The 23,900-nt window shown below is 33.4% G+C and overlaps 1 long non-coding RNA gene and 1 pseudogene across 1 annotated transcript; both read left to right on the top strand.

Moving 5' to 3' along the window:
- Positions 1–1,250: 1,250 nt before the first annotated feature.
- LOC133869229 (probable LRR receptor-like serine/threonine-protein kinase At1g07650) lies at positions 1,251–12,592 on the top strand (annotated as a pseudogene).
- A 10,197-nt stretch (positions 12,593–22,789) lies between these two features.
- Positions 22,790–23,879, top strand: LOC133868132 (uncharacterized). Its single transcript, XR_009900296.1, has 3 exons — positions 22,790–22,861; positions 22,952–23,023; positions 23,810–23,879. It is a non-coding gene; the product is annotated as an uncharacterized LOC133868132 (long non-coding RNA).
- The last annotated feature ends 21 nt before the right edge of the window (positions 23,880–23,900 follow it).

The raw sequence follows: 23,900 nt of genomic DNA, 5'->3' as shown, positions 1-23,900 counted from the left end.
ACGTGCATTTGTCAAAAAAAAAAGCCTCGGTAACAAATAAAATGCCTGTTACAAGTGGTATGAGAGCCTAGATCCACTTGGGTTCAGTTACAGCCCTAGATCCAAGGAATTTTATTCGCAATATACACCGACTCGACCGACGTTGGGAGATTTCCAGCGAGCATGTGAGGAAGAAGCAAGAAGCTGAGCGAAAATTTCAAGAAGCCGACCAGCAACGATCCGACACTCTAATGGCTGAAATGAGGAGGTAATTGAACGCTACTCAAAGTGTTTCTCGGTGGGACGAACTTGTTAGGGCTATTCAAGCACGCTTTTCGGTCCCTGAGGAGGTAGACAATGAAGAGAAATTCAAGAAAGGAGCAGAAGAGAAGAAAGACGATGAAGAGGAGAAGAGAGACGAAATACTTCCAGAAATCGATCCAAATGAAGCTCCAAAATATACAATATTTTCAGAAACAGATCCAAAACACACAATAATTCCAGAATCTGAAACGAAATTCCAAAATACACAGATCCTGCTAGACGAAATTCCTCCACAAATTTCCGAATCTCTCAAGGTGCAGCAAATTCCAGATCGGGAGGGGCTTTATCAGAATGAGAAGAACTTGGGTGATGCAAGGCTGCATCCAAAGTTCGAGCTCAGACACACTAAATCTGGGATGCAACCTTTGCGAGGGGCTGAGATGGTGCTGTTGTATGCGGATGGGCTGGACTTTGTTGCCCTGAAGCACCGATGGCGTTGGAAGCACGCGGAAGAAGAAGAAGAGGATGCGGCGGCGGTAGAGGAAGCACCGAAATGTGAGGAGGTGACCTCCACGTGCTCCGCCGGGGAACAATTCGGGCAAGAGGCAATGCCACCAGGGTGCGTCGATGCTGGCGTAGACAAGGGGCAACTCGCTGTCGCCGGAGTCGAGCGCGACAGCAAACCGGATAGTCCGCGAAGCCGAGCCGGCGGGCCGGGGACTCGGACGATCTGGCGGATGGCCGACCAGCAAGGGTCAGAGGAACGGCAGATTGAACGTGAACAAGGAAGAAGAAGAGAAGACTCTGGAAGCTAGCAAAACGGTGCGTTGAGAGGGAAAGTGCTTGGGTAGAACTCATTAGGAAGAGAGGTTTCGGTTACGTGTCTACCAGAAGTTCACGTGATGTTTGGGAGGCTGAAGACTGAAGTGCGGAATGGTGCTGAACAGCTGGGCCTACTTGCTGCCAGTTGGAATTTTTTTTTTTTTTTTTTAACAAGTCAACATTCAATGCCTTGCTTGGAGGAGTTAGCGGTGCTAGTACTACACATGTTTGTGTTGGTCAAATGGTGCAGACCTTTTAAAATGGGCTTAAAGGATGAGAAATGGTTGGACTTGAAGGGGTCAGTAGTCACAGGTATATTAGCTTTAATGGGCCTTTGGCCTTAGTAGCTTAGTAGCCTTTGACTTGGTAACTTAGTGGGCAATATTAGGTTAGTGACCTTTGGCCTCGGTAACTTAGTGGGCCTTTATATAAGGCCTAAAGTCTAATTGTAGAGGCATTGATTTGATCATTGTTTTGAACAAATTTAGAGAATTGCACTCTCGAATGTGCTAGGAGATTGGCCCTCTCGAATGTGACTGAATTCTGTATTTTTCCTTTTATGAATCAATCCATTTCAATTTCATCATCAATTCATTTCCAATGCCAATTTCCTTTTACAAATTCTGTAGATCAAACCCTAAATACTTAGAAAATCAGTAAGAGCATTCCTAATCGCCTCATCAAATTTTACTCATCAAAGTAACTAGAACTTTTCTTTATTCTAGTGAACCACTTTTTTAAAATTCTCTCAGTAGCCTCACCATTTTAACTATTCACTATTCCATTTAAACAATATATATATATATATATATATATTCAGATTTCTTTATTCTTTCTCTGTTTAATCTTTTTATACAACAAGCTACTATACACCTTCATCTTGAGATTAAATCATTGCTAAGAAATTTACAGAAGTTTTCATTTGCTTCTCACCAAATTCAAAAAAGAAATAAAGAAAAGATAAATGAAAAAATCACTAAGTATTTTTTTTTTTATTTATGAAAAGAACTACAAAGTTTATGTTAGAAACAAATAAACCTTAATGTCCATGAAATAAGGACATCATCGTGTGAGAAATATGGGAGATGAGAGAAGAAAATGAGAGAAAAAAAGAAAAAAGTGTGATGATCATGTGAGAGAGAAATGAGAAACAAAATTAGTGAGTGAATATTACTCATTAAAATTGGTGAGTAATTTCACTCACCAAAACTTTTTGGTTAAAATGGTGAGACTGCTGAGAGTGAATTTTTAGTGTTTTCATCAAATTGGCTAACCAAAATAGCCAAAAGGCTACTAGGAATGCTTAACAAGATAAAATGCTTGTTACAGCCCCTCACTCTCACGTCTTCTATAATTTCTACTATTCTCTGCTTTTTGTTTGGATTAAGATCCCATGAAATTAGGCTATCTAAATTTCACTCAAATTGGGTGCCTTAAGAGAGAGCTCAGAGAGGGTTGTAAGCCCACCTGCCCCAAACAGTTTGAGTAATGGCTTTTAAAACTACCATTGGCTTTGATATGGATCTTTATTTGATTTTTATTCAATGGTGGTTTTAAAAACCACCTAAGGATGTAGATAAGTGAGATTGTGCGTAACATTACTCCTATCGAAAACATGTCAAAAGACACTTGAAAAAAAAAAAACATGTATACTTTTCCATATAATATAACATGGGGTGCGCTCAAATCGAAGAAGATTTCTTAGAACACTAATAGTAGATTCTCTAAATTTCATTTCCTTCTCTATATGTAGGAAAAATTCTTAAAAAACCTATTGAATTAGATTCCTTTCTTGTTTCCTAAACTAAAGAAACACCAAGGGAATCAAACTAAAAATGGTTACCTTAGCATTATTTTAATATAAAAAACTTTTTATTTCCTCTCTCATTTCTCTATCATTTATTTGAAACAATAGTTAAATAATTTTTTGTTCATCTCTCTTTCTCTATCTTAGCATTTTTTTTAAGGCAAAACTAATGGAAAAATAATTGATGAGTTTGGGGTATCATGCAGTGAAAGCCCTTCGTGAAATAGCCAAAGAAATTGGGAAGAAAGATTGGAATTTCAGTTTGGATCCATGCGGTAACGACCCAAGCTGGACAACAACAGAATCGCCAGTGTACGAGAATTCTGTGAAGTGCAAATGCTCACCCTCTGTATGTCACGTGGTTGGACTGTAAGTACCCTTCATTTCCTTCGTACATCCTATTAAATCATTCCTATTCGCTCTTTTCAAAGCTTAAATGAAGGTTTAGATTAAATATGCTTTTAACCTCTTAGCTAATAACTATTTTTATAAAGCTTTGTAAATTAATAGGTGTGACAATTAGACCATTAAACTATAAATTTGTTACATTTAAGATACTATGTTAAATGCTGCGGTCTATTTGGATGGAAAATTGGTCACATGCCATGAACGTGACCACTTTTTTATCTTATTTCCTATTATACCCTTCATTTTTATAAACCTAAAATCATAAAACAAATAACTTTAAAAAAAAAAATGAAACGTGAAAGGTGGCCAAACCACTCCATGGGGTGGCTCGGCCACCCAAATATAAGGTGGGGGTGGCTGGGGGTACTTAGAAACAAAACAGAAATTTTTCCAATTTTTCGAATTATTACTCCTGTAACTCTAAATTTCCTTAAGATTGATGCATGTTCTTTAATTTTTGTATTAAATCACTAGTTATGTAAGACCTTAACCTGATAAAAAATTATAAATTTATTTATTTAATTAATATCGTAACACTTGCCTTACGTGTGGATTCAAACTCGACCGAACACATAAATTATTCAATTGCAATCAAAGATAAATTACAGAGAAAAAGTTTGAATTTAGACTTTTGCTTTGACACGATGATCAACCACGGGTTATTGCTTAAACGGATATAAATGATGAATTTGATTATTTAATTTGGAAGTTGCATGCTGGGTTGAAATATTGTTTACTTCTGAGCCAGTGATACTTTCTATTTTCTCATCGTCTGTTCAAACATATATAAGGGAAGAAAAATCTTGTCCTAGCAGATTAAGGGTTTTAAAGGTTGTGATGGAGGAATAATCAGATGATATTTGATCTTTTATCTATAATCATTCCTGTCACACAGATGTCTTAAAGGGCAGGATCTTGATGGTGTGCCTCCACCGTCCATAGTGAACCTCCCCTTCCTAAAGAAGATGTAAGAAGAGTAACCATGTTTTACTTATTAGTACCTGAAAATTGATTTAAGCTTCTAATCTAATACCACACTTTCCTCTTGCCTGTAGCGAACTCTCTCGAAACTACCTTACTGGTACAATTCCACACGAATGGGCTTCTATAAAGTTGGAATATCTGTACGTAGTACTCAATTAACCTCTGATTTTAGCCAGTAAATGTTCATTCTTATTGAATTAAGCTGGTTCAATGCAGGTCCTTTAATGTAAACAAGTTATCAGGACCTATCCCAAGCTTCCTGGGAAAAATTACTACCCTTAAACTTTTGTATGCTCTAATTGTATCTTTCTTACTCACCGTTTTTTATCTAGTAATGTTGCATGATTGTTTGATTTGGTTTAGCCCAGCTTTGATATTAACAAAGACTGTATTTTCAGGAACATAGAGAACAATCTGTTTTTTGGAATTATTCCTCCTGAACTTGGAGAGTTGGTTAACTTGGAGGGCCTGTCAGTGTTTCTTCTTATCATTTTTTTTTTTCTTTCAAACCAGATTTGATGATTCGTTTCTTAATTATCAATGGTTTTATTATTCAATTAACACCAAGTTTAACTGGTCTGAAATTCCCATTTGATGACTGCAGTATTCTTAGTGCCAACAATCTCACTGGAGAGTTGCCAATAGCTCTCACTAATCTAACCAAATTAACTGAACTGTTAGTGATTGCAACCCATTTCTATACTTAAAAAGTAATTTTAGATGTTTACTTGAAAAGTTTATAGTTTCTATGTTATTCAGTCTTGTTTCCAATTTGGCTATATGCAGAAGGATTAGCAGTAACAACTTCACTGGAAGAATACCTGACTTTTTTCAAAGTTGGAAACAACTTAAGAAATTGTATGTGTTCTAGTGTTTTTTTCCCATAGTGTTAAAATCTTTTCTAGTAGAACATTCAGGTGTAATCTAACCATTAAAATTGTGTTTTTAACAGAGAAATTCAAGCTAGTGGTCTTAAGGGGCCCATTCCTCCTAGCATTTCTGTCTTGAGTAACTTAACTGATCTGTAATTTCTGCCTTCTAAGTACTCTTGGGTTGCATAATCTTTGTGATATTTCCCTGTTATACTCAAATTAACAAGACTTGTTGCTTAAGAGGCTAACAGTTATTGATGATTGAATTTTGTTCAGAAGGATTAGTGACTTACTTGGTGAGGGTTCTAAATTTCCACTGTTAAGTAACATGACAGGCATGCAAAAATTGTAAGTCATTCTTTTACTGTAAAATTTCAAGAACTCTAATAATACGAAGTTATAGCAATTTTTCTGAGATGATGTCGGTTGACATTGCAGGATGTTAAGGAGCTGCAATCTCTTTGGAACAATCCCTACAAATATATCAGAAATGGAATCACTAAAAGCTTTGTAGTCCTTCTGTCCTTTCTATATTCCTCTCACTTTTTGCTTTGTTTACTGAAACATTAGTGCACTACACGCCCCAGATGGTTGTATTAGACCCTGTTAATTATCTCCATTAAGAACTTTAACTTTATACTTAATTTACAAACATACGGATGTGTGAAGTTTTCCTTTTTCTTTTTCTTCTTTTCTTTTATTTTGGGGGGGGGGGGGGGGGGAGGGAGGAGGGGGGTTGTAACGTCCCACACCACCTGGGTGTAGGAATGAAGATGTGCTTATATATATATTTACACTTATCAGAACTCCGCAGTTGATCGTGCTTCTATGAGAGTAATACTAATATGAGTGATTTCCTGAAAAGTTTAATCATGAGAGCTAAAAACGGACAATATTATGTCGTTGGGGTGGGTCGTTACAAAAGGGGTGGGGGAGGGGTTACTATATGTAGATATTGGCATATTAAAGTTCACAGTAGATAATTATTTTCCATAATGATTTTACTCATTCATCTCTAGAATTAAGATGCTTTTCTGATTCTACACTTTAAAAGCTGGGCATTTATGTCTTATCAGGTTCAATATGTTCACGCTTAATTAGATCATTTTATAAAACTTCTTTTGTGTTATTATAACACCTTTTTCATTATATCCATGTAGAGACCTCAGCTTCAACAGATTAGAAGGGGAGATTCCGGATATTGAAAGCCTAACACACTTGAAAAACATGTAAGTGTGACCTCAAAACCCTAAATCTAGCTCTATGGCTGAGAAGCTCAAATAAACAATTTAAAGCATCACAAAGCACACAAATATATCATCAAAGAGATTATAGTGCTTATGATTGCAATTTATGTATTGTGATACCCCAAAAAGTTAAGTGATACATCGATTGTATACTGAATGAGGCTCAACTCTACAAGTAGTTCTAGAGAGCTCTAATTGAAATTTTGACTAGCTAGTCATGTTAGAGTATAGCACAGATGTGACTAACACTTTTTTTGGATCGTGATAAATGGTATCAAAGCCAATCTAGTAACATCATGTGGCATTGGAATAATGTAGTGTGACATGGGCCTAGACGAAGATTTTAGGGATGTAAGTGAGGGATATTTATGACACCCTAGAAAGTTAAGTCCAACATTGGTTCATTCTAAGTGAAACTAGGTAGTATAAGTAACTCTAGGATGATCTAATTGTAACTTTGATTAGTCTTGTGAAGTATAACGTGAATGTGGCTAGTGCATTTTCTTGGTTGGCAAAATAGTGTTAGACTCCGCAAAACTAAGTCATGCAATGGGTGGATGGATTGTGAAAATGTTGCATGGGTGCTAAGTCCTACATTGGTTCCTTATTAAGTGAGGCTAGGTTATATAAATTACTTTTAAGGAATTCCAATTGCAACTTTGACTAATCATTTTAAAAGTGTAGAATGAATTGTGGAAATGGTATTAGAGCCAACTTAGTTATGTCGTATGGCATTAGGGCATTATGATTTTGACGTGAGACCTAGTGAGAATGTTAGGTATTTGATTAAAAGAAATTGACAATACGTATATAGATTATAAAGGCGTGTCAAGTCCCATGTTACTTTCTTTGGGTTGTGACACACACACACACACACACATATTTCTACTCACAAAGTATTTTACCTCCCAATTTTTGTCCATTTTCTTCCATTAGTAATGATATAAATAAGTTTTTAACTAATGCGTAACTGTGTTGCTATTTGAACAGGTTTCTGACAAGCAACTTGCTCACGGGGCCTATTCCAGAATGGATAAAAAACAGAAACAGTGACTAGTATATAATTCATCTTGATTTCCACTTGACATTTGCATGACATTTATTTATTGTAATTTTTTATGGTTCTCCATATTTATAATCTTTACAAGCATTCATAACACTCAAATATATATTACCTTGATGTTGATTCATCTCATGGCCTCTTTATGGTCAATGGGTGATCTCCATCAATCATATATAATAGGTGAATTAAATCGTTTTTTCTACTAGCTCTAATTTGCATCTTGCACCACGTGACACTTGTAAAAAAAGAGTGGCAGAAAAATCGAATATGCTTGTTAATGTGTTTTGGTGGGTACTTTATTTATTTATTTTTATTTTTTTGGTTTGAAAAAGTGATTTGATGTGGCACAAAGGAGAAAAACTGTTTTTGTGTTTTGAATAGTTTGTTAATGTTTTTGTTTTGAGAACAGAAAACAAAAGACAGAAAATAAAGATTTAACAAATTAAGATTTTCTATTGTTTGTTATCTGGCAACACTATGTTGATAGTTAAAAAAATTTATCGTAACTTTTTAAATATACCATTTTTTTTTATGCATTAATAGCATGTTCTTAATGAAAATATGTTTGTTTGCAGCCAAATAGATCTTTCTTATAATAATTTTTCAAAAAGCTATGTGACACCTACTTGTCATGGAACCTTGTAAGAACTTTTCTTGAATTTAGCTTTTCATACTTTCTTCACTTCATAAGCTTTCTAGTTTTCCAAAACTAACTAGTTTTTCATTTCATCAGAAATTTGTTTGAGAGCTTCGCTGGATGGGAAAACTTGTAAGCTTCTAACTTGAAAACTAATAACAAGAACCAATGTTTCTCTGCTTTTCTCTATTTTTCTTGCTTTTTATTTTGCAGAAGGATTTCCAATTTTCATTCAAATTTGCTTAAGTTTACTCTTCTTTCTTATATGAAACTAACTAAGAACACTAGGAAGAGAGTGCCTGCAGACCTATCCATGCTCAAAAGGTAATTATTTTACCTTTCAATCAAATTTTGAGGTGTATGGTTGTATGCTTTACTTATGTTGTCAGGCCTTCCTTTTTGATAATTTCCTTCAAAAATGAAAAAGAGACAGTTAATATTTCATTTTGTTGCTGACAACCTAGTAAATGAAATAATAAGACAAAGTTAATTTCTTTTTTGCTCTATAATGTTTGCTCATGTCTTATCTCATAAAAAATCCGTTGTTTCTGAGTAGATCAGTATTCCTTGCATATAAATTGTGGTGGAAGCCCAACTACTATTGAGAACATACGGTATGAAGGGGATCCAGACCTAGCAGGTCCAGCAAATTTTCTTCCCACTACTGCTAGTTGGGGATTCAGTAGCAGCGGAAATTTTTGGGATGCCGACAGAACCTCAAATCAATACATAGCAAATAATGTGTCAATACTAGGAGTGAAGAACTCTGAACTATTCACGAGTGCACGGCTCTCTCCTCTTTCTCTAACATATTATGCGCGTTGCTTGGCAAATGGAAATTATACTGTGAAACTATACTTTGCAGAGATAGTATTCCGAGACAACAGATCTTTTTACAGTCTTGGAAGACGGATATTTGATGTTTATATCCAGGTATGATGTCATATTTGTTTTGCTTTATACATAGAACACAATTTTATTAATTTTTATTTGTTACAGGAAAAACTGGAGTTGAAGGATTTTGATATTGAAAATGCTGCAAATGGGGTTGATAAAGCAGTTGTTAAGGAATTTAAAGCAGTTGTGAGGAATAAAGTTTTACACATCCGCTTTCATTGGGCTGGGAAAGGCACAACAGCTGCCCCAGAGAGAGGAACATATGGTCCTCTCATCTCGGCCATCTCTGTTGAATCTGGTAACCATTTCTTGGAGTATGAGAATCTTTTACTATCCAACTTCTTCCATAATTATTATTATTGATGAATAGTAAAAGCATAGCACGATATAGTTGAGTTAGAATCCATGATTATTTGCTGTAAAAAGTATTACTCAAATCAAAGTTAAACTGCAACTAGATGGAAGAAATCAAAATTTTTATATTCTTCTTTTTACCTTACTCTGATAATTTGTGTTTGAACCATCCATTTGTATCTTGGTTTGGATTGCTCTGCCTATGTATATTTGTATGGTACTAGTTGTATTCCATAATCAATCTCCTTAACTATTTTTCTCTTTTGCAGATTTCAGTCCCCCTGGTGATGACAGGAAGATATTCATTGTTGTTGGAGCTGTAGTATCGGTGCTATTGCTCGTTTTTATGATTTTAGGCATTCTTTGGTGGAAAAGCCACGTAGGAGGCAGGATATCAAGGGAAAAAGGTAATCAGCAAACGCTCATTTGGATAATTTATCTCCAACTATTCACGAAGTTGAAACAATGTACAACAATTTCCCAATGGCTTTATATATATACATTGCAGTTTGTGCAGCATATTATTGAACATTTCTCCCTAGATGAAAAATTGGCAATCCAAAGTACACCATGAAAAGCAACTATACGGTTGTTGGATTGCAAAGCATAAGAATCTGTCTTCATGATAGTTTTCTCGGGTATTGCTACTGGAGTCAGCTCCAATCATAATCGTAAATGATTTGACCAAATCATACAAAAATATGAGATCATTGTTTTTTCATAAAATCTAAATAAAGGCATTTTTGCATGACAGATGGAGGGCTTTAGGTCACTGAGTTGCTTAAATGTCTAAGAAGGACCCATGTAACAGAAGTTTGCAAGAGATAAAAGATTGTGGATTTCAATAAACTCTCTTTTTGAAATGTGTTCTAAATGATCTTATCTTAATTGTTAAAAAGAACCAAAAGGCATATCTCTTGGTAATAGCCTAATAGGCACCAATGAAGTTCCCCCTTCTTTCTTTCTTTTTGGAATCAAGACAACAATGATTGCTGGGCAAATGTAAGAAACAAAATGAAACCCTAAATCTTGTAAAAATATTGGGGTTTAAGTGGCTGATCAACTGCATTATGGTTCCTTCTCATTTGGTCACATTCTATCTGACATCTTATAAGTAGTCAATAGACTCAAAAATACTAATTAAAAATTAGTAATATCATTTATAAGATACAATTTGACATCTTAGCCCCGCCTTTTCATTCCTTTGGCAGAACTAAGAGGATTAGATCTGCAAATTGGTTTTTTCACCTACAGACAAATCAAAGCAGCCACTAACAATTTTGATGCTGCAAACAAGATTGGGGAAGGTGGTTTTGGATCTGTATACAAGGTATCCTACAACGTCATCTTTCTTCAATTTTTGGATTTCTATTTTCTTTTTCTTACTTATCCATGATACCTAGAGGCATCTAATTACATAATGAATACATACCTAAAGCTGTATATTTTTCTATTTCTGGGGCAGGGTATACTGTTAGATGGTACTATAATTGCAGTTAAAAGACTTTCTTCAAAATCGAATCAAGGAAATCGAGAATTTGTAAACGAGATAGGCATGATATCTTCTGTACAACACCCAAATCTTGTTAGATTATATGGTTGTTGTGTTGAAGGAAATCAACTATTCTTGGTATATGAATACATGGAAAACAATAGCCTGGCACGTGCTTTGTTTGGTAAGCTTTATTTTTCACTTTAGTATTTTGCATTGATTAAAGCATAGGAACCAAACCCTACAAATGGTCTATATTAGGAACTAAGTTGATGAATTCCCTATTGGACTATCAATGCAAAATGTAGGTCGGGAGGAGTACCGATTAGAAATGGACTTGGCTACAAGGCAGAAAATATGTATTGGCATAGCAAGAGGTCTGGCTTTCCTGCATGAGGAATCAACACTGAGAATTGTTCATAGAGACATCAAAAGTACCAATGTCCTACTGGATAGGGACCTTAATCCAAAGATTTCTGACTTTGGTTTGGCCAAGCTTGACGAAGAGGGAAAGACCCACATCAGCACTCGAGTTGCTGGAACAATGTATGCAACATCTTTCCATCTCTCTTTTAGTTTGGATCTACTTGTGCCTTTTCTGTTTGGCCTCCCTATTTATTGACTAGCAAATGATTGGAACAACTAGTAACCTTAATGTCTATGTGAAATGCTTCCCTGAAACTAAACCAAAACCAAAATTTGCAAGATAGGAAAATCTGTCTACTCAAACATTAACGTAAATGCTACCATTTAAACATATACTCCCTTTACTTAAATTTAATAAGTATATAATATGGAGAAACTCGGGTTCAAATATTCTGTTTCCCCATACCAATGCTTTAGTTCCCATTTAAAATATTCTCAAAAAACTGCTACAATGTTACCAAGTGGAACAAAGAAATCCACGACATCTTTTGGAGTCATAAACCAACCCCATTAAATTTGAGCTCAATGATCATACAACTTGTGTGGGTAAAGGTACAAGACTGCATCAGTTATCAATTTGCAATTTGCAAAAGTAATGAAATTATCTTCTTCCCTGCCAGTAGTAATTTTGTGTATCTTTGATGGAATGAACTTACCACTCAGTTCTAGCAGCTTATTGATTGCATAACTGCAAGCGAAACATGATGTGGTAACTAAGAGTCAAAACACAATCTTTATTTTGTAGAGGATACATGGCACCAGAATATGCATTATGGGGTTATTTAACCTATAAAGCAGATGTCTACAGTTTTGGAGTTGTTGCATTGGAAATTGTTGCTGGGAAGAGCAACATGAATTATCGACCAAATGATAATTATGTATGCCTGCTAGATTGGGTAAGATTGATCTTTCCCTTTTAATATATGAATTTGAAACATGGCATGGAGAAGTGATACATTTCATTTCCGTTCTCTTTTCTATGCTTATTATAGGCTCTTGTTCTACAACAAAAGGGTAATCTAATGGAGTTGGTGGATCCAAAGTTGGGTTCCCAGTTCAATGATGAGGCAATTAGAATGATCAAAGTAGCCCTATTATGTACTAATTCGTCACCAGCACTTAGACCCACCATGTCTGCAGTAGTAAGCATGCTTGAAGGCCAAATTGCTGTTCATGAACTTTTAATGGATCCAAGTATGTATGGTGAGGAATTGAGGTATAAAGCCTTAAGACACCCACTTAATGAGGTCAATGAAGCTGAGAGCCTTATTTTGTCTTCAGTTCCAACATAGCTTGGATCTTCTTCTACAGTACGTTGTCCTAGATCTCTATCCAGTTAATCTTTATTTTTGGTAATATAAGCGTAATATTGTTACATTGCTTATCTTAATTAGGAGTAAGTCATGTTATTAGGAATGGTTATCCTAGATGATAACTAAATGTTGGTCTATTTTCATTGTAAGGTTTGTTTAAATAACTTTGAGTGTCAATAAGAAAGCATCGATCGATCACTTCTTTCTTTTTTTCTTTTTTCTTTTTTCTCTTATGATGATCAAATAGACAAAGAGAACAAAACAAGAAAAACACCAAAACAAAAAAGAAAACAAGAAACCAGCATAAGGGAGCTACTGCATGCCTAAGGAGGGTTGAAATCACTAATGGGTACAAAAATCACACGAGGCAAGGCAAAAATGTGAATGCTTTCACTTTGGTTTTTAGAGGCAGCACATCTAGCAAGTTTATACGTAGAACAGTTAGCACTATGATGAACTTTTCTAAACGACCAATCTGGAATGCACTCGAAGAGATGGCGGACTTTTATTATAAAGGGTTACAATTGCTAGTCTATCATATATAAGCTCATAATTAATTTTTTTATCCTAGATAAAACCATCCTAATACTTAGTTATTATGTTGTAATTAAAATCATATTCGTCAAGCTAATTAAATAAATTAGTTTTTTTAGTTATAAAACTTTTTTTTTTAAAAAAATATCAACTCATATTTGCAATAGATCTTTTTTTATAATTATTATTATCAATTCTTGATAATTTAATAATATTATCAAATGGCAAAGTTTTAAATAGTAATTTTAACTATTTCATAACCTCAATTCACAAACTTAAACAACTCGATTTCCAGTCTATAATCATTCATATTACACATGCATATAATAATAATAATAATAATAATAATAATAATAATAGTAATAATAATATTCATATTCATATTCATATTTTTAAGGGATAATTGCACCGTTGGTCCTTGTGGTATGCCATAATTATTTTTCACTCCCTATGGTTTAAAAAGTTCATGAGAGATCCATGTGGTATGCAATAATTACGTTTTACTCTCTGGATCGATTTTCCGTCCACAATTTTGACGGAATCTGTTAGCCCTACACGTCAGCGACACGTGTCGCCATCTTATTGGCGACACGTGTCCATCTTAATAAAAAAAATATAAATTTATTAAAAAATAAATAAATAGACTTATTTAAAAAAAGAGAAGTGCAAGCTTGGGGTGGCCGCGCGCCACCCCAGGCGGCCTCTAGGGGTGGCCATCGGGCCACCCCCGGCCACCCCCTTGCCCCCATTTTTGTTTTTTCTTTTTTTTTTTTTTTTTTTTTTGAATTTTAATTTTTTTAAAAAAATAAGTATTTTTATTTATTTTTTAAATAAATTTATATTATTTTATTAAGATTGGACATGTCAGCGCCACGTGTCACTAATAAGATGACGACACGTGGAGCTGACGTTGCATTTGATGGAATTTGTTAAAAAATTTAACAGAATTTGATGCCAGGAATCGATTTGTAATTATTGCATACCATAAGGATCTTCCATGCACTTTTTAAATCATAGAAAGTAAAAAATAATTATGACATACCACATAAATCAATAATACAATTATCCCTAATTTTAAGTGCGATTGATATTCCCGTTGGTGAGAGAATCCATGAGAAGGAGATTCTTCTGACGTTTGTATGTAAAGCTTGGATGAGAGGGTCCACGGAAAATGGAAGCCATTGCATGTGTGCCACGTGTGACTTGGAATTAAAGTAAAAAAATGAAAGGCGGACAAGCCCTCCTTGGATTGCGATTGTTGTGGTGGTTGACGTTATTTTTACTGCCAAGTTGTCTTTTCCAAATGGAAAGGAAAATGGGGTCCCACTGATGTGAGACGGCATATCTATCAAGATTATGCACAAGACAGTTAGCGCTACGATGAACTTTTCTAGACGACCAATCGGAAATGCACTCGAAGAGATGGCAGGCTTCTATTATAAAGGGTTCCAATTGCCAGTCTATCATGTATAAGCTCATAATTAATAAAGATGTACAGAAACGACCCATTGCTAATTATCCTAAAAAAAAATGATGTTATTAATGCCTTCTGCCACGACAAATTTGATAGAGAGCAAAGTAGCCTCAGCCTAATTTTTCCGATGAATCGCGACAAGCAGTAGCTCCCAAAGAAATTAAAGAGCTAATTAAAGAGCTGGATGAAGAAGCAGCGGTGGATGTCAGACGAAGTAATCCCGTCTGTTTGAGTTTGCGATTTTAAAAAGTATAATTTTTAAAAATAATTTTTAGAAATACAATTAAATATTTAATAAAATCGTAATTTATTTTTTAAAATAGCATATTAATCTTTAAAATTTTACATTTTTTTTTTTAAAAAAAAAAAAAAAAACTCATTTACCTGCGATTTGAAAAAATATTTTCTACTTTTTTAAATTACAATTTTTTAAAAACGCAACTCTCAAATAATACATTTTTTACAATTTAATTTAAAATCATATTTTTTTACCTATAAAATTATAATCTCAAACCCACCCTTATAATTCTTATAAACATGTTTGAATTCTAAAGATGTTCGGCTGTATGAGAAAAAGTCCCTGAGCATACAATGACATCGGGCGTTCCATGCACTTGATCACCTTTTTAAAGTCTCTTTTTTTTTTTTTTGGAAAATAAATAGTACCTGTTTGCATTAAAAACCCAAAGGGCCAATTACAAGCTTAAGGAGTACAACGACTCTCTAAACATAAAATCAAAAACTAATTTCTAATTTAAAAGTAAAACCAGTTAAAAACACTAAAAGATTACAAAAACACAGTAGCGAATTTGTTAAGGGGACAGCAGGGGCCGTGGCCCTGCTGGAAAAAAGAAAAGAGAAAATAGTAACTTTTTTCTTCAGATTTTTCTTACGTCTTGTAGTCTTGTAGTCTTGGCCCCATCACTACGTTAAAACTTGAAAAAAAAAAAAAAAAAAAAAAATTCTCCAGACCATGCTTCTATATGCTCAGCCCCTTAGCCCCTTAAGCCTACTACTGTACCTAGTTGCTAGTGTCATTGTATCAACTTATCAAGCGTCAGGGACTCAGGAACTTCAATCATGATTCATGACATCATTACATGGGAAATGAAGAAAAAACAAAAAGAAGACTCAATCGTCAATCGTGTGTTGGAAGGAAGTGGAACCGTGGAAGGCAAGAAGACTGAGATGTGATCTGTGCTTGAGAAAATGAAACAAACTAACGAAGAAGAGTCTGAAGAGATAGTCTTAAATCTTTGACTCTTTCCCTCTTTGTTACTTTGTATAACCAGCTCGATCAATCAAGAGACGACTGAAGAAGTGCAACATGCTGGTCCGTGCACGCCATGGAGACTAGAGAGAGGCACTGAGACAGCGAAAAGTAAGTTTTTTTTTTTCCTTTTTTTTTAAAAAAAATATCATTGTTCATAAGTGCCTAATTTTGACTTTTAAATTTAAGTTGTAGAATTGTGGTAAATTTTTTCTTGTTTTGTTGTTTAAGTTTTGTTCCTATGAAAATCAATAAAATTGTGTAAATACATATATCTAATTATAGACAATAGAATTATGGAAATAAATTTTTTTATGTGGAAAATGTAAAATTCTAAAAGATAATGTTGTGTGTTTTGTATAGCACACAGCCACACATCAAATAAATTTCTTCAAACAAAATGATAAATTGCTAGGGCAAATGATCAATTGATCAACATATAATTTATATTAGATTGCCTAAGTTGAGCAATGCGTAGTTGGAAATGTCGAATGTGATTAATGTGTTGAAAACAAAATTCAGCTTTTGTCATTTCAAGTTAGATAAATAGAGCATATTATTCAATCAAATTTTTGCTTGTTGTGATGATACTACTCTACACAGGTTGCACTGTAATTCATCTTCTTTTTAAGATTTGGACAAAGTTTCACACCGAGCCAGTATTAGGCGGCATTTATATTGGTATTTTTTCTCCACTTTATCTTATTTATTCTATTCCTACAATCCTATGTCTCTTCCATGATAAACAAAAAAAGACAGTGATTCTATGATTGTTTATATTGTTGTTTTATTAACTTTGATTGTTTTTTATAGGATTGTAAAATTTAGGTTCATTAAACACTTTATATGTGTCTTTTTGTATTAGTGACGGCATGTTTTTGTTGCTAATATATTAATTTTGGAACATATTTACGAACTTTTATAATATATTTTTGTGATACATATTGTGTGACAAATTACTTAATTTTTATTTTAAATTATATTTATCGGCCCCTTCAACCACAATTATGTGGGTCCGCCACTGCAAGAACATACATTGAAAGCTACTCTAAACAAATAAGCACCACTACTAAAAATAAAAGAAAGCCGATCTACTCTATAAAGCGAAAAATTCAATAATATTCGAGCATCTACAAGGCAGCCTGCAGATCTAGACTAAAGAAAGCAACATCCGACAACATATCCCCGCAGGCTTTTTAAAGCCTTTTTAATATGGCTTTAACGTATTTTCATATAAAATAATTTATCAAAAGCAACTTTAATTTTATCTATTTAGTTAATGACTTTAAAAATGCATCTTACAATATTATTCTATTAGTTATTTTTTTATGCTATGTAAATATATATTTTTTTGTTCTCTGTCATTATTCTTTTTTTTTTTTCTAAGCATCATGTTTTTTACGATCATTTTTTTTAAACAGTCATTTTTTTAACAGTCGTTTTTATTTTTTCTCATTCAAACTACTTACATTCTAAATTCATGCGTATGTCTTATCAAGAGTCAAAATTTTCTTTTATTTTTATTTTTTTAATTTCTTTTATGTTTTGTGAATGCTCACCAAATTTTTGGTTAAAGTAATAGCTGAATGTAGCTACATCGAAATTTTCATTTTAATCGGCCAAAATATATAACAATTGGCTATCTGAGTGTAAATGCTCTTAGGAGCCCTACGGGCTACAGGAGTGAGGGGCGGACTTACCTTAATTGTTAAGGAGGTCTTTGGCAACCTAAAAGAATTTATTATTCTTATAAAATTATTATTTTTTATATTATGGCCCTGTCAATGATGACTTTTTCATCCCTAAATGGAAGATTTATTTTTAGTAGATAATTTTAAATAGTAATTTAAATTGAGAAATAAATTGCTAAAAATTTCACTATAGAAATGAGAATGTATGAATTTTATTCCAAAAAAGACATCAATCGTGAAGCATAATTCGAATGAAATGTCAACTTCTTTTTTATTTTTTTATACAAGTATATAGAAAATTATAAAACTTTGTATTTAATTTGAGAGGAAGTTTTACACACACGTAATTTTTATATATAATTATGACAATGACTTAATATGAAATTAAGTTTAAGAGTTATTTATTTTTATTTTAGCGCATTCGCACACATAAATGAAATATATATATATATATACACACACGTACAACAGTCCGTGTCTCTTAAATGTGAAGGGTCCCTTAAGTAACATCAATTAAATAATTTAGTAATGATATTTTCTGTGCAGCTTTTGCAATTAAGCGGACCTCGTGGAATAGCCTTACGATCAGTAGAGGAGATGATGGCCGCAACACTTCTTCCTTATATCTTTGCTTTAATTTATTGTACTCATCTTGCTTTTGTGCATGGAAGCACAAGCACTCCTCATGATGAAGGTGGGGAAGTCTTTTATTTTATTTTATTTTTTTTTTCTCTACTTTATATATACGTGTCTGTAAAACTTTTGAAGCACGAGTATAACATTATATATGTCAAATTTAATCCGTCCGATCTATTTAATTAAACAAGTCAAATTATTCAATCTTAACTCCTAATTTTGTATTGACTTCATATCGAAATTACGGGTCATGTGTCAAAAAATTTTAATCATAAATTTAGGTGTATTAAGGTTTTGAGTTTTAAGTGATTTTTTATTTTTTATTTTTTAAAAAAACTACTCTATATATATGCATGTACTCTATATATCTTTTTTTAGAATGAAAATTTCTCCTAGCCGTTTCAGCTTATGAATTAAATTTTAGTTCTGTGTGATTAACTTATTTTATTATGTTATTTTCTGTTTCGATCTTTATATGCACCAAGAAACGACAGGTCAAATTAAACAAGCAAAGTTGAACAACTTTGTACTTTGTGTGACATTAATAGATAATGCAGGGGTGGATTTCAATGATTTCATTGACACAGTTGTTAGCATTTTATTTCCTTGTCTTTATTTTGCTTTCTCAAGGGACCTTTCAATTGTTTGTGATGCAAATTGATCATATGCATGATGAAAAGGTATATATATATATATATATATATATATATATATATATATATATATATGGAGCACAAATCTCACTATATTATTTATTTCATATCGAGTTTATGAGTCATGTCAAAAAAATTTAACCCTAGATTTAGGTGTATTAAGGTTTTTTTTTTTTAACTACTCTATATATGTACGCTTATCTTTTTTAGAATGAAAATTTAATTTCTCCTAGCCGTTTCAGCCAATGAATTAAATCTTAGTTCCGTGTCATTAACTTATTTTATTATGTTATTTTCTGTTTCAATCTTTACATGCACCAAGAAACGACAGGTCAAATTAAACAGGCAAAGTTGAACAACTTTGTACTTTCTGTGACATCAATAGATAATGCAGGGGTCGATTTCATTGACACAGTTGTCAGTTGTTAGCATTTTATTTCCTTGTCTTTATTTTGCTTTCTCAGGGGACCTTTCAATTGTTTGTGATGCAAATTGATATGCATGCATGAGATGGGATTCCTTCTATGACATGCAGAAGACGCGCTAGAAATTAAAGTTAACAAACAAGTCTTTTGATTGTTTGGTTGGATTCATTCTAAGATGTTTCTATATGTACGTGTCAATTGTTATATATATATATATATATATATGGAGCACCAATCTCTCTGTATTGTTTGTTCCTTAATTTTAGAGGGAGACATTGTTTAGGGGGTAGCATTTATTTTAGAGGTTGAATAAACATTTTTTTTTCCTTTTTTTAAATTTTTTTTATTTTTCTTTTCTGCAATTTGTATTTTACCAGGAAATCGGCCGGGCTGATTCCTTAATGCATCAAGTATTGGGGCATACTTTTCCTTAATCCAGGATGTCTATATAATATTCCATTATTTCCATATCCTAAAAGAATTCTGATATGCATGCAGAGATGGACTTTGAATACTTCCATATATGCATGCATGTTCAGGTCTACTTTCAGGGCAGCATCCATGGAGACCTAAAGATCAATCAATATCTGTTCCAATATCATATATATAATAGCTGATATTTTCAAGAGAATTGGCTGAAATTGGGACAAGTGTTATTTTAAATATGATACATAAAAAATAAATCAAAACATATATATTAGAAATTTAAATCGGATAGAATATCTTTGGTCTGTTGGTCAAGTGTCAATTTTTTAGTTAAAGTAATTAGCCGAATTTAACGAATAATGTTTTTTGCACAACTTTCGTACACTTTTTGTACAACTTTAACAATTTTTTTTAAGATCAACCATTGGATATTTATGGCCCACATGTAGGAAAACAGATCCAATGATTGATCATAAAAAAATAAAAAAAAAATAAAAAAATAAAAGTTGTTAAAGTTGTACAAAAGTTGTGCAAAAAAATTACTCTTTCAATAATAACTTTTTCACTACCAGATGGCAAATGAGTTTTAAGCAGATCATTTAGTGGTTTATATTGATAAAGAAATTGGTAAAGATTTAACTATAAAAATGATAATGGATAAATTTTAGGGTTAAAGGCTTTTTGGTACCTGTGTTTTGGAAACTTTATTTTTTGGTACCCCAGTTTCAATTTACATCGCAAATGGTACCTGGATTTTGAGAAAAGACGGATATAATACCTTCATCTATTTTTCCGTCCAAAATTTAACGGATTGCCACTTGTCTACTCTCAAGTGTTGACACATGGCACAATGTAAAAAAAATTAAAAAACATAAAATAAAAATCTTTAAAAATTAATAAAAATAACAAAACTTTTAAAAAATTAAATTATTAAAAACTTTTAAAAAAAAATTGAAAAAAAAAAACGAGGGGTTGCTTTGGGCAAAATGCCACCCCCATTTTGTCCTAGGGGTAGGCTCGGGCACCCCCTTTGCTGGTCTGGGGGTAGCATGGTCAAAGAGAAATAAAAAAAAATAAAAAAAAATAAAAATTGTGAGGGTTTTGGCGCCCAAGGCCAAACCCTAGAAACTTTTTTTCTTTTTCTTTTAGAGGGTTTGGCCATGGGGGTGGTCAAGTGGTTTGGCCACTCCTAGACTGGCCAGCCTGGGAGTGGCCGAACCCACCCCGTGGCCCTTGGGGGGTGGCCACCCCCAAGGCCAAACCCTCTAATTTTATTTTATTTTATTTTTCTTTTTTCTCTTTGGCCATGGGGTGGACAAACCACCTCCATGTGCCACGAGGGTGGTTCGGCCACCCCAAGGGCCAAAACCCTCACAATTTTTTTTTTTTTTTTAGCCATTGGTGGTGGCCCCTACCCCTTTGTTTTTTTGTTTTTTTTTCAATTACTTTTTGAAAGTTTTTAATATTTTTTTTAGAAGGTTTTCTTATTTTTAAATTTTTATTAATTTTTAAAGATTTTTTATTTTCTGTTTAGTAATTTTTTTTTTACATTGTGTCACGTGTCAATACTTGAGAGTAGACACGTGGCAATCTGTTAAATTTTAGACGGAAAAATGGACAGAAGTACCATATCCGTCTTTTCCCAAAATCTAGGTACCATTTATGACGCGAATTGAAACTGAGGTACCAAAAAATAAAATTTCTAAACACAGGTATCAAAAAGGTCTTTAACCCTAAATTTTATTTCATGAAAGACTTTCGTCAAACATAATTTGAATGAGATGCCAAAGTTTTTTTTTTTTTGAATTTTTTCTTATACATGTTAATTGCAAACTAAAAAACTTTCGTATTCGAAATAGAAAGTCTTTTTAAAATTTATTTTATGGATATATAACTTTTATAATATAAAATTATAATTTATAACTTAATATGAAATTAAGTTTAATATTTACTTATTTTTATTTTACATAATCGCGGACACATAGATGGACTATCCATATATATATATATATATATATGTATATATATAGAGAGAGAGAGAGAGAGAGAGAGGGGTTCAGATCGACCGATGCATAGACAAAAAAAAGAGTCAATCTGAACCACTCTCTCTCTCTCTCTCTCTCTCTCTCTCTCTCTCTCTCTCTATATATATATATATATATATATATATCACATTTTCTGTGCGTCTTTGCAAACAGATCGAGCTCTTGGAATATTAGCCTTGACAGTAGAGGAGAGATGATGGCAAGGTTTCTTCCTTATATTTACTTTATTCTACTCATCATCTCGCTTATTTGCATGGAAGCCCAAGCAGGCCGTCTAGGGCCTACTCCTGATGATGAAGGTGAGGAGCTCTTTCTTCTTCTTAATTTCTATATATATGTAAAATATATTTTCCATCATTTCAGGTTGGTGGGAATGAAAATCTAAACATTAAATCCTCAGCCTATTAAGATTAAAAAAACATTAAATCCCAGGGCCGGCAGCAGTTGACTAGCTTACATCAACCATTAATTTCATGAAAAAAATATTGTGCGTAGAAAATTTAGATGTCGGCCACCACAACCACATGAATGTTTTGTGTTTACCGACAAATTAAGGATGGAGAACCAGACGCGAAAGTTATACCGTATGTGTCGCGCGCCAGTAGCAATGAAGCGGGATTCTACGGCGTCGTTTGGCCGTGAATAAAGACATAGAGCTCCTTGCTCCTCCCGTGGCAATATTAATGTGTTTTTTCTTTTTCTTTTTTTTAAAAAAAAATTAGGACATCATTCAAGAAATGAGAAAAGGGTTAGAGCACTTACGATCAGCTCTTTAAATTTAATTTTTCTCTAAATTTTTAACAAAACACACAAAAAATTAAAGCTAAGAGTTAAAATTAACAAACTCTTTGTCAAAAGTTAAATTTAAGATAAATGCTACCTTATAAGCCACCATCCTACTGCCATCCCGCCCAGTCCTAAGATTTTTTTTTTTGGAATCCCAAATGTTTTTTTGCCTGTTCCTCTTTCTCTCTCTCTCTCTCTCTCTCTCTCTCTCTCTCTCTTTGTTCATTATGATTTATCTAAAATCTTAAGACACTAACAGTTATTAATAATGCAATTTAATGCAGAAGGATTAGTGACTTACTTGGTGAGGGTTCTGAATTTCCATCCTTAAGTAACATGACAGTCATGAAAAGATTGTAAGTGATTCTTTTTCTGTAAAATTTCAACAACTTAAATGATACAAGTTTATAGCAATTTTGCTTAGATGACTGCAGTTGACATTGCAGGATGTTGAGGAGCTGCAATCTTTACGGACCAATCTCCCCAAATATATCAAAAATGACAGTACTACAAACTCTGTAGGTCTTCTTTCCTTTCTGTTTTCCTCTCTCTTTTTTTTTTTTCCTTTCTTTTTTTTCTTTTGTTTCATTTGCTGAAATATTACTGAACTACAAACCCCAGATGGTTGGATTATCTCCATTAAGAACATTATACTGTACATACATACAGGCGTAAAGTTGTCTTTTTTCCTATTTGTTTTTGGGTAGTGTAAGTAGAAATTGGCATGTTAAAATTTATGGACTTTGGGTTTTCATGGTACCCTATTCTTAAAGCTAGTAGTGGATAACTATTTCAATAAAGATTTTGGTCATTCTTTTCTAGAATTAAGATTATCTACAGAAACCATCAAACCAAGGTGTAGTTTTTGGAGTAACATTAATTTGAAATAAGGATGGGGAAACATCGTTCATCTAATGAATATGTAATAATTAATTCTCTGCTTTCATCATATAGCCTTTGAAAACAATGATGATTGCTTCTAATCTTTGCAATCTACACCTTTTAGAAAGTAGCTATCTAAGGTTTCCAACCAATACTCATTGTAGGAATGGCAGCCATGATCCACCCCCTCCTACTCCTTTGGCCCATTGCGGCTGCTGCCTTAAGATACCTTTGAACAATGTGCGCTCTAGTTAGGCTGTCTATGGAATCTGTTCCAACCTACATTTCCATTGTAATATGGACATTCAAGTCTCTCTTTCAATTTTTTTTCTTCCAATATCTTCAAAATATGGACATTTATATCTCATTTTATAATCCTTCTTTTCTGTTACTAATACTCTTTCATCGTTATATCCATGCAGAGATCTCAGCTTCAACAGATTGGAAGGAAATGTTCCAGATTTCAAAGATCAAGCATATTTGGAAATCATGTATGTGTGTGGAGTCAAAACC

This window comes from Alnus glutinosa, chromosome 5 (genome assembly GCF_958979055.1).
Source record: "Alnus glutinosa chromosome 5, dhAlnGlut1.1, whole genome shotgun sequence".
NCBI classification, from domain to species: domain Eukaryota; kingdom Viridiplantae; phylum Streptophyta; class Magnoliopsida; order Fagales; family Betulaceae; genus Alnus; species Alnus glutinosa.
The sequence above is the reverse complement of the archived record's forward strand: the minus strand, read 5'-3'. Positions and strand labels throughout refer to the sequence as shown.